Source organism: Mytilus californianus, unplaced genomic scaffold (assembly GCF_021869535.1).
Source record: "Mytilus californianus isolate M0D057914Y unplaced genomic scaffold, xbMytCali1.0.p SCAF_9, whole genome shotgun sequence".
NCBI lineage: Eukaryota > Metazoa > Mollusca > Bivalvia > Mytilida > Mytilidae > Mytilus > Mytilus californianus.
In genome coordinates, this window is record NW_026262745.1 from 46,408,303 (window position 1) to 46,420,250 (window position 11,948).

Below are 11,948 nucleotides of genomic sequence, written 5' to 3' on the forward strand. Positions count from 1 at the left end.
CCTAATAGAGCTAAGGTGATATATGTGGTAACAAAATCCTTTTATATAAATTCAAAAGGTTGTAAAGAGTTAATGAATAATTAAGGCCATATCAATGATAATTTATGAAAACACAGTCCTGACTATTAGCCCAGTAGTGATACTAAAAAAGTATATTTCTTTTCATATCTAAATTGCAAAATCTTTATTTCTTACAGTTGAGAAACAAGCATCATCTCAATATAACATTGAACGAATTGTTTACTGTTACAAAAAAAAATTAGTCCCCCCTCCTTTCTCTCTTAATAGGATGTTCAAGCGTTTTAACCCTTGAGCCTGTTATCTATTTTTTTCGTCAAATATATGAGTATATCGTCATAGTCAGACCTCCCCGTCCAACACACACTCTTTATATTTCGATGATTCTTTATTTGTAATAGGTTTTATATAAGATCATTTTTTTATTAAATGGGCTACAGAAAGCATTTTTTTCTGTCAATTGCTGCATTGGAATAGAAAAATTCAAGCTTTTTCGGTATCATTATATACGATTAATATTTACAAAGGAGTAGGTCCGGTAAGGGCCGATTTTGGCCTCAAATTTCAGGTTCATCTGAAGACAGATTTTGGATACTTTTTAAACACGTAAGTGTCTACTTCAGTCGATTCAATTAGTTAGTGTGAAAGATTTAAACTGATTTAGTCATTTAAGACGCTCAAATTCAAGCTTAATATGAAAAATCTATCAAAAATGTCATAATATGTCACTTTTCAGATGTTTTTTGTCAAAAATGAAAGTGGCCGCATCCGTGTTCACTCTCAACCTTTATATATGTTATGTATTATCATCAAATACAACTTACATTTTAATATAAAGAATGAACACAAATGCGGCCACTTCAATTTAAGACAGAAACCGTCTAAAATTTAACTCAAATGCTAAAATTGTGAAGATTTCAGTAGTTTTGCATGACTTAATGATGCTACTACCCGATATATGTGCATTCTATTGTCAAAAACAGCCCATATTTATGTAACATAATTATTCTACTTTCCAATAAATAGCTAAAAGTTTACATTTTATCAATTTTGTAAAACTGCTATTATTTGGGGCCAAATAGGGGTACTGGACCTACTCCTTTACTTCTGAAATTTATGAATGACTTTATACCTGAGTTTTACTTGATATCACGTGGTACAAGAAGACAAATGTTATGTTAGCTAGGTACGTGTGAACATTTAAAAGTAAACTAGGACTCCATTACTTTATGAATGAAAATACCATAAATATTTTTCATCTATAAATAGGCAGTACATGTATACCAGATTTATCATAATATGATGATAAAGAATATCGTATTTTTAAGGGGCTTTAAACTGTATTAATAGAGACATAATATTTTTAATTTTAATTTTCTATATAGTTTATTATAAACTTGTTTGCCTTTTCGACGTTGTTTGCTTTTGTTATCGTGTCATTATCAGTTTTTCTCTACCTATATATTTCAAATGTGACATTGGTATCTTCTATCTCTTTTTAACTTAGTTTTAAGGGATTTAAGGGTCAAATTCCTTAACCTTAATGATGAAAAATCAAATCATTTGAATAAATTTTGTCCTTGTTAAAAAAAATATCTTTACGATTTGTTGAATAATACAGTGTATTTTAAACCTATTCTTAAAAGAGAAACCAAGAAAAATTACCAGGTACATTTTGTACCAGGTGTTATTCGGACAGAGATAATGATTCAAACAGAGGTGAATCAATAATACCACTGTAGAGCCTTGCGTAAGTTTTTACTGAATGTATGATTTAGAATGATAACTCAATATACTAAAGCATTTCTGTAAACAATCCATTTGAAGTACACACAATTAAGTAAAAAAAAACATTAGTTGCTTTTTTTCTTAATTGTATTTGATTATAAAATTTGAAATAATATTTTTGAAAGAAAAAGCTACTACTGTAAACTTGGAAATGTATGTGCCGTCTTATTTTGTTTTTGAGATTTACCAACAAAATTTAAATTCGCGTTCTTGTTTTTAAATATTCGTGATCGTTTTATTTTTGTGTTTCAATTCTTACCGAGAAAAAATCGAAAGAGAAACCTGCCACGAAAATTTCCATTATATTTGTTTTTTTTATTGTGTTCCATAAAGATCTATAAGAATAATTCTGAAATATAACTTCAAAAGGGGTTTAACAGAACAAAATCGTATGGATATTGGTAGAAACATTTTCGAACGTATAAAGATATCTAAACATAGAAACACAAAATTTCACTTGCCGTTTGCTTTTTAACTTCGTCTTTTTTACCTTTTAAATTTTTGTTTATGCGAGCGTTACTGGTGAGTCTTTTGAAGACGGAACGCACATCTGGCGTTCAAATTTATTATCGTCGTATTAGTATGAGTTTATTTAAAACCACAAGGTTCTATTACATTGCTAGTTGTGCTTTCTTCTCTGAGGGTATTACCAGCCCAAGAATCAGCACTTCTATGTTGACATAAACTATCATTGATATGGACATCATTATAAATGCACCTTTTTAATGAATTTTCCAAATACTAAGGATTTTCTAGCCCAGGAATAATAAACCTTATCTGTAATCGGCAAAACCTTTAGGAATTTGTGGTCTTCAATGCTCTTCAACGATTTGGCTTTTTTAAGTGTTTTCGAGCATCACCGATGAGTCTTTTGTAGATGACGTGAACGCGTATCTGGCATACACAGTTGTATTCCTAGCATATATAGATAGGTTATTTTATTGTTTTGAGTGTGATGAGAGCAATTCTTCTCGAGTTGCAATTACATTTCCTAGATTTTTCTAATTTTATACTTTTTTCCGTTGTATTTCATTAAGAAAAGTACTATGTATTTATATTCTGTTATATTCTTTGCTAAAACAAATATTTAACAAAAATTATTAGAAAAAGGCACGTTTTTGTATCCTCGAAATGAAAACAATTTAATTGTTTGAAGATTATTTCCATTTTTAAAGGATTTTCCAATATAGTCGCTATTGTATTTAAACTGAGCTTATGTCGTATTTATTTCAGCTGATCATCAGCTAGTAATAGATAATGCAAATCCCATTATAATAATAAAATAGTTGTTGCTTTACTTAATTGAAACGGTGATTACCAACAAGTCGTTTACAGAATATCACTATACTATCGTTTTAGAATTGACACATTAATTTCATTAGCATGTTCAAGTAAATTATCAAGTATACATGCATGGCTCGAATTGAATACACTTTCTGATTGATCATGAAATAATCTATGCAACTGATAATTAATGGAGAAAATATGTCATGTAAAGGGGTAAAACAGCTGAGTAAAATACTATATATGCCCTTCCAACCTGTTGCCTACACATATATTTTGATATGTACTTACAGTTTCTGTTTGAATAAGATATTTTCCTAACTCTTCTGTACCAAAAAATTATAGTCTACATTTAAATACACGTTCGTCATATTTAGATAACAAAACTACTATGGTCATATTAAAAGGTAATATTAGTTTTAAACTTTTAAATTTGACATCGTTAGTTGTCGTGTTTTTATTCTATTTCCTGTCAATTGTTTACCGGTTAAATGTGATACCTTTGTTAACTTAGTGAAATCATGTTACTTTCCCTACGTGGGCATTCTTAAAGAAAAAGTGAGCAATTTCCTAAGATAAAGTAGAGGTGAAAAATATAGAAGGGACATTCAAACACATAAGTCGAAAATAAACTGATAATGCCACATTTCGTTTTAGTGTAAAGAACATGACATAAATAATACACTTTACATTCCGCTATCTATATTTTATCCTCTCAATATAAAATAAATTAGTTTATGATGAAGGCATCTATCCATGTGAACAAGAAACAAAGGATCCGATTAATTACATGTTCCTCATATACAGACAGAAATCCAGAAATTTAGAATGTCTATCTATTAAGAACATAAATTTACGACAAATATGATGATTTTAGTGGTTAAGGAGTAGTTAATTTTACTTTTCTATATAGCAACATTTCAGCAGCGCCTTCATATAAAAGAGATGTCCTCATGTTGAAACGATATTCTAGAAAACCTTGATAGTGGTTTGCTGCTGACAATAAAGCGTTTGAACCAAAAATGGTATATCGATAAAGTGGTATCATTCCTTTGAAGGTTCACGGACGTCATCATGATTTGGTGGACCATTATGGAATATCTGTGTTACATATAACATTTTATATGTTTTAATTGCGTAGTCATAAGTTCTCTATTCCGTTATGAAACATAATAAAAGGTCTTATCACCGAATATGAACTTATAATGAATAACATGAAGCATGCCAAATGTGGAGCAGGATCTACTTTACATTCAGGATTGCATAACTCATTCCCATTCTTGTTAGGGTTCGTGTTGCTCAGACTTTAGTTTTATATGTAGTGTCTTTTAATAATTTTGTTGTTTTTTTTGTCGGTTCTTATTTTTGGTCTTTGTGTTTTCTGTTGCTCTTCGATTTATGAATTTTATTGTCCCTTTGGTATAGCCCATCAGTCCAATGGACACATAGTCCGTCTTAACTGTTGATGAATTTGAAATATTTGAAATATTTGTGTTTTTCTACGCACAGGCATAGATTGTCATTGCCATTTTTGGTACATCTTCGGAATTATTATTTTGTTCAACCTCATCATTTTAATATTATGTACGGCCTTTCATATGTTCAGATTCAAGCGCTACTGCTGAGTTTCAAGTAGACATTATGTTTGTTTTGACGAACGTAATACAAAGCCAGATCTTTTTGGTGATTTTATCTGCCTCTTTTGTTGCTTCAAATCATGAATTTATTGATCTATACGATGTGTCTGTGTCTCAACTAACTACCGACCTTTTTACCACGACGTAGATGGTAAACCACAATCTAAGACGTGGTAAAAACGTAACCCGTTCCAGAATATAGTTGTTGCCGAGGGCGAATTCGCATTTCTATATGACATGTCTCGGTATTTATACAACCAACATTTATGTATTTAGTTATGATGTTTATTTTGTTCGTACGGTTGAATATTATGTTATGTCTTATTGTTTGTGGTTTTAATTTTGTATTTTCGGTACATTTTACATATGTCTTATTTGTCAGTATAGTCGAGCTTTTTCCATTTTCCATGGATAAAGCATGGTGTTAGTCCAAATAATTATTACGTCTTCACAGCATTAATTTCAAATAGCCTTTCAAGACCATCATAAATAAAGGCAACAGTAGTATACCGCTGTTCGAAAGTCATAAATCGATTGAGAGAAAAACAAATCCGGGTTACACACTAAAACCGAAGGAAACACATCAACGATAAGGGGAAAAAAAAAAAACAAACGACAATGCAAGACACACAGCAACGAACTATAAGATAACAACTGCCATTTTCCTGACTTGATAGAGGACATTTTAAGAAAAATTGTGGGTTAAACCTGGTTTTTTGGATAGCCAAACCTTGCGCTTTTATGCAATGTAAAATATAACACTAAAATGACAACATTACATGACAGGACTACAGTACAAATAAATGCAAGAACATTCAGAATAGAGCAATACACAAATAAACAATACAACAGTACATTTCGACATGCTAATAGTTATTAAAGGTACAAGGCTTACAATTTAATACGAAAGAGGCGCGTTTCGTCTACATTAGACTCATCAGTGACGCTCAGAACAAAATAGTATGAAAGCCAAACAAGTTCAACATAAACATGATATGTATTTAGACTAGTATTGTACAAATAATTGCGAATGTTTGGATTTCGTTCCATATTATTGTATGAATTTCTAGATTACCTATGACGATACATACGTCACTTTTTGTGGCGTTGATCCATTTATGTAACGCGCAGTTTGTGCTATCATTTTTTTCATGGGAGATGTCCTTTGATATTCTGCAGTTTACATGTTATAATGTGCCATTATACTGTATATCTGTTTTTTTGCGCGTGTTTTTAATTTTCGCTTTGTTCGCGGTAGCGCAAGAAACGCGAAAATTTGACCCAGCGTAAATTTCCCTACATATTCCCAGATTTATCAAAATTTGAAAGTTTTATATATTATACTGTTAATTATGGAGTCTTTTGTGTTGTTCAACACATCACAAGAATCAGCAAACTTAATTAAAATATCTGTTTTCATAAAAATCGAATTAGCTTTAAACATACGTGTCACACCTTTTGACAACACAGCATTCATATGGTAATTAGTGACGGGCTAATGTATTGATAGGTATTATTATCCAAACAATAGGCATTTTATGTAAAATTATAATCACTTTTACAAGGATATTTGTATATCTGTATTGATCAAAACCTTCAATTTTTAATATGCCCCAATGTGCATAATTTAAATTTACGTTCCTTAAAAGTTCTCTAAATACCTTTCGTTTGGTTTACTCGTATTTATTTTTCATTGATTATCTATCAATTTTGTGTTACTTTCATCTATAAAAATGCGATACAGTTATATTTTCGCGTGTAGTTTCCCATTCAGCGAAAATTATACACGGTGAAAATTTAACATGCCCATTTTGTCATGAAATCGCGAAAAAAAGCCGACCCGAAAAAAAAACCGATATACGGTATTATTTATTTATGTTCTTCTCTGTGTTACGTGTTCTTGTGTTTATTTATACTGTACTCTTGTCATGTATTATTGTAATTTTAGCGGTATTTTTTAATAATCCGATATAAGCGGGATGTTTGGATTTATTTTCTCGTTATCGGTTTATGACTTTTGAACAGCAGTATACTACTGTTGCCTTTATTTTTGGCTGATGAGTTATCAAGCCTAAAATTAACTACTTTACCCGGCTTTGGCTATACTTTTTTTTCCTTTTCGGCTTATAGCTCTTCATCTTTTTTAGTAAGCTTTGGATTTTCAAATATTTTGACCTTGAGCATCACTGAAGAGATAGTGATTGTCGAAATGCGCATCTGGTGCAGAAAAATTGGTACCGTTTATGTTATTGGAGCCGCCTAAACGTCAATTTTGATAATTAGACATTTTCCATGTAACACTGTTTGCTTGAAAATTTAATACAGAACGTTTTCTATATCTTCATATTAAAGACCCAAAGAGGGAAATTCAAAATCTGCTAAATTAATTATTTAACGTTCAGTTGAAAATTCAATTTGGAAGGAGATCAAATTAAATTAAAAGGTACAGGTTTGGTACGTTTGTTGAGTAGGATATTGTGTATTGCAACTGATACCTTCGGACCTCATACAATATTTGTGTACCTATTCTTTAACCTTGGGTATAATAGCGTTACCTTTTCCATTTTCACTAAACAACCGCGATTGAACTCACATTTCCGTATCTTAATTATTGAGACCCCCGCACTTTAAGAATACATTTTATTGTTTTTCATATCAAGCTTCCCCTGTCATTACGGAATGCTGATAACTTGTACATTTTATTGTTGGCAGTTGCAATTCACACTCCTGAACCAAAAAGCGTGTTTGTCTTAATTTCAAGATAAATTGAGAAATATATAGGTTGAGTCTTCAGGGTCATCCAAATCTGGCCATTTCAGAGTACACAATATTAATTTCAAATATAACTACCAATTATTACATATAACATTTCCCTCTCGTTTACAAACCAAACACATAATATACAACTACATTTTGCAGAACATCAAAACAATATCTGACTTGCTTTTACTAATAAGTGTTGCAGACACGTTAAGGTGCGCATAATCATAAGAAAATAGGAACGAAGAGTGAAAAAAATGATCTTGAAATAAGTTAACGTTGGATAAGTTAGACATTTTGCCTTCCTTCAGGTCAACTACCATCCCATAAGAGAATTTTATTAAACGTTTAGAGAGAGTTGCATTTGCCCTACACGAGGCAACGAATGTAACGTCCTGATTCCGACCAGATTTTGTTGTTGATTTGATGCATTCAATCAGACACATAACATTTACAAGAGCTTTAATCCCAGAAGTTTTTAAGGGTTTTACATATTTGTATGTCACCGTCAACCCCTATATTTATAAAATCTGCTTATAATATCGCGAAAGGTTATAGTGAATACCAAAATTATAGATTTTAAAACTAACTAAAATTTCAACATTTCTTTTGTTGTGATTATTATTGTTAACAACCGCTATATAATATAAAGCCTCTGACAAGGTGGTCGACGTCAGATGCTAACAAAATCTTACCGACTACCTAATAAGTCGAATGCATTATTTGCTACCTAGGCGAACTATAATATAAACAAAAATATATAATACAGTATTACTAAGATCTACTAACATTGTATTTATGAGTGATATACACGGATAAATATCTTAATATGATTATACTAGTAATAGTAAGTATTATAATAAAAATAAAAATGAATGTTAGTGTATTACTATATTTATAACGATATAAAATTGAGAATGGAAATTGGGAATAAGTCAAAGAGACAACCTGACCAAATAGCAGATAACAGTCGAAGGCCATCAATGGGTCTTCAACGCAGCGAGAGAATCCCGGACCCAGAGGTGGGCTTCAGCTGCCACCTAAATAAACATGTGTACTATTTCATTTTTTCAGTCGATTTATACCATGCTGTAGTAGCTACATTATAAGTAACCTTCGGGTGTCTAGCATTGATGAACTTAATTTAACTATTAATCTGCTTATTACTTTGCTGTTGCATCCAAAACGTTAATTATATGCTATTGATACTCCTGAGAAAGAGTGCTTTATTAGGCGTTTGCCATTGATATTGGGTTCATAGAAACCGCAAAGCTGAATGTAAATTAAAAACGAGATCAAATTTTCGGATTTAATCTCCATCTTAACGTACTATTTCCTGTCTGTTATTTTCTTATTCCCGAATTTGCCTCAAATTAAGATTATAATCGTGAAAAATAAAACCTTTTCGTTATGATCTATTAGTACAAAATTCCAAGTACATGTTCAATTGTCAACTTATTGTAAGTGACCTTCATGTATCTAGCATTGATGAGCTTAACTATTAATCTGCATATTTCTTTGCTGTTGCATCCCATACGTTATTTATATGTTATTGAAACTCTTGAGAAAGAGTGCTTTATGAGGCGCTAGCAATTGAGATCGGATTGTTAGAAACCACATAGAAAGTGTTGATTTTCAATCATTTCTCTTAAATCTATTCTAGAACTAGGTTTAATATAACATAGTAATATACGTAGTAATCCCTCTACGTCATCACCTTTTAATGCATATCTGTTTCAAGTCGAAAGCACTCAAGTCCGAGAGCAAGTTTTTCATTTAAAAAAAAAGAAATACTATAATGAACTGGTATTATCAAATTAAAATCGGAAGTGTCATATGATGCTAAACCCACAATTCCGTATGTATAACTACTTTTTTTCAATGAAAGAAAGTCCTTTTGACTTATTGAATTGTTCATGACTAGCAAAATAATTGATTTTATATATAAAATAATAAGCTATCTTTCATTGAATAGTTTTATGGTATGTCACGCTACATGTATGTCAATGGATAGCTATATATTATGAAATCTAGAGCTTAGGGCTGTCCCCCCGTGTACTTAATGTCATACAATATACCTTTCCTTTGACTATCTCATATTATATTTTTCATATTTACAACTTAAGTAATCTTATACATGTTATAGTTGGTCTATTGAAAGTTTATTTTGGCTGACGTCTTGCTTCACAGGAGTTTGTAAAACTGGGATCATTACCTAACCCAAGTTTATGTTCTGTAAATATACTTATTAGTAATATAGCTGTCATACTTGTGACAGAGATTTCCCAGATCTTGAGTAAATAAATGCAGAAAACACAAGTTGGCACTGAATCCTTTAATTTTGATATGTTTTGATAGCTGTTTTAGTCCGGGAAAACTGTATTTATCTATGTATAGTTATATATAATTTGTAATGTAATTCGCTGTGAACTAGGTTTCATTAACCGCGGATGTGGCTTCTCATCTAATTGATATTTTCACAATATTTGGTATGCCACATAAAAAATGTAGCGACAAATATCGAGGAGAGTTGTCTCATCGGCAATCATACCACATCTTCTTATTTTGATACATTGTAGTAATAGTTTTTAATTAAAAAAAAAACCAACAACGCATTCAGTACATATCAAAATTAAAGTCTATAGAAGGTATAAACAGTCCAGGAAATTCGTAACCTTTTCAAATGCCTTAATACATGCATTGACAGAATGTAGGACCATAAGTGTGCATAATTGTACGGCAATACGCAATTGCTTATGTTTTATTCATGTTATTCTACTGAAGGGATTTACATAGACCAAGCTCGCATCTGACGTATCAAAGTATAATGCAGTTATATCAGAAGACCTTTTTTCTATTTAATTTTTGTAGATGCGTATCTTACGTTACATGACCTTTCAAGGTTATCTTATTTACCTATTGAAGTAATTTAATGAATGAAAATTTGTCTGTTGTTTACCTTTTAAAGTGGTTTACTTTAGCGTGTGTCATGTCCGTTAATGTGAATATTGTCGGCAATAGATAACATTGTCAGCTCAATACAAGTAGTACTATCGCGTATTTTAATGGTATGATGTTATGATATTCGTTGAAATGTAAAATGTATGCATAAGTCGAACTATACAAATTTTCTTTTTTTCTTTATAAATTGTTCAATTATAAGAATTAAAAATTTATAAACATTTTAGCTGTATAAGATTTAACATTAGTTTGCACTAGACCAAAATGCTTAACTATATTTATAAGTGCTAATTCATACGGTTACAGTCCACTTGAATACATGTCATCCTGCTCGGATACAGTATTCTGACTCCAAGCCGACTAGTCTTTGCTCTTACTCCTTAATGCGGCGTGCTGAGTAAAGAAACAAATACAAATATTAAAGTCTATCGTTTGACCCAGGTTCAAAACCAGGACTTCCTGCACTCGAGGCGAACGCGCTCCCACGAGAAAACCTACGCGGTAGTTTGCAAAAGAATATTGATCGTTATAATTTGTAAGATCTTAAACAAAACTTAAACACACCTTACCTGTATTTTGTATCTGCTTTCTTGAGGGCAGGAAGATTATTATATCACATTAATGTTATTTTCGATCTGTGCACCTCATAAGGTAATTATTTGTTAAATGCCATCAAATTTGTTCTTTGAATGTCCCTCGTCTTTGTTATAAAGGTACCTAGTTTAGTGCACTTACATTTTTATCTCCTATGAAATAGTATTTCCGTACACTACTACATCACAATAATACTTCATCGATAGAAGTTAAAAAGAATGTATTCGGTCTCGTAAAAAATCAAACATTGACCTGTTTTTCTCGCGATTTCCTGTCAATTGTTTACCTGCTAGATATGATAAAATAAATCTTCATTTTTGGCATTTCACCTCATGCTATTTCATAAGATGACAAAATTGCTTGAAGTCAAGGTTGTTTTATTGAAGCCTTTTCCGTTCCTATAAAACTTATATTTTTGTATGTTTATTAACAAAATATCTGCTTTGACAGGATTTTTCATTGAAATGGGCATAATTTTGAATTATACGTTTACAAAAGTTTAAATGTTTCTCAACGCTAATGATTTTCTACCACAGGCATAGATGAAATTATTTTTTGTTGGCAAAACCTTTCGGAATTTTGGGTTCGTAATGCTCTCCAACTTTGTACACTATTTGTTTTTATTAAAAAAAATATTTGAGCGTTAATGATGAGTCTTTTTTAGGCAAAACGCGCGTCTTACGTTATTCATTTTTTCTTGGTGTCTTTGATGAGTAGGTGCTCATGTCACACTTTTAATAGAATGAATACAGCCTTGTTTAACATCATTATGATTTATTGATAATATGAGAATGGAAATGGGGAATGTGTCAAAGAGACAACAACCCGACTAAAGAGCATAAAACAGCTCAAGCTTAAGGCCACCGATGGGTCTTCAATACATCGTGAAAATCCCGCACTTGGAGG

General features: G+C 31.4%; 1 protein-coding gene across 2 annotated transcripts in view; it reads right to left on the minus strand.

Annotated features, from left to right (window-relative positions):
• The window catches only part of LOC127714078 (uncharacterized), a 56,584-nt gene extending 45,329 nt beyond the window's left edge, over positions 1 to 11,255 (minus strand). The window contains exon 1 of one of the 2 annotated variants that reach the window (XM_052220024.1): positions 11,018 to 11,255. The gene's annotated coding sequence lies outside the window, so the exon portion shown is untranslated. Of the gene's footprint in view, positions 1 to 3,381; positions 3,481 to 11,017 lie in introns of those variants that run through there. The other variant, XM_052220023.1, reaches the window with a different exon arrangement.
• Between the last annotated feature and the right edge of the window lie 693 nt (positions 11,256 to 11,948).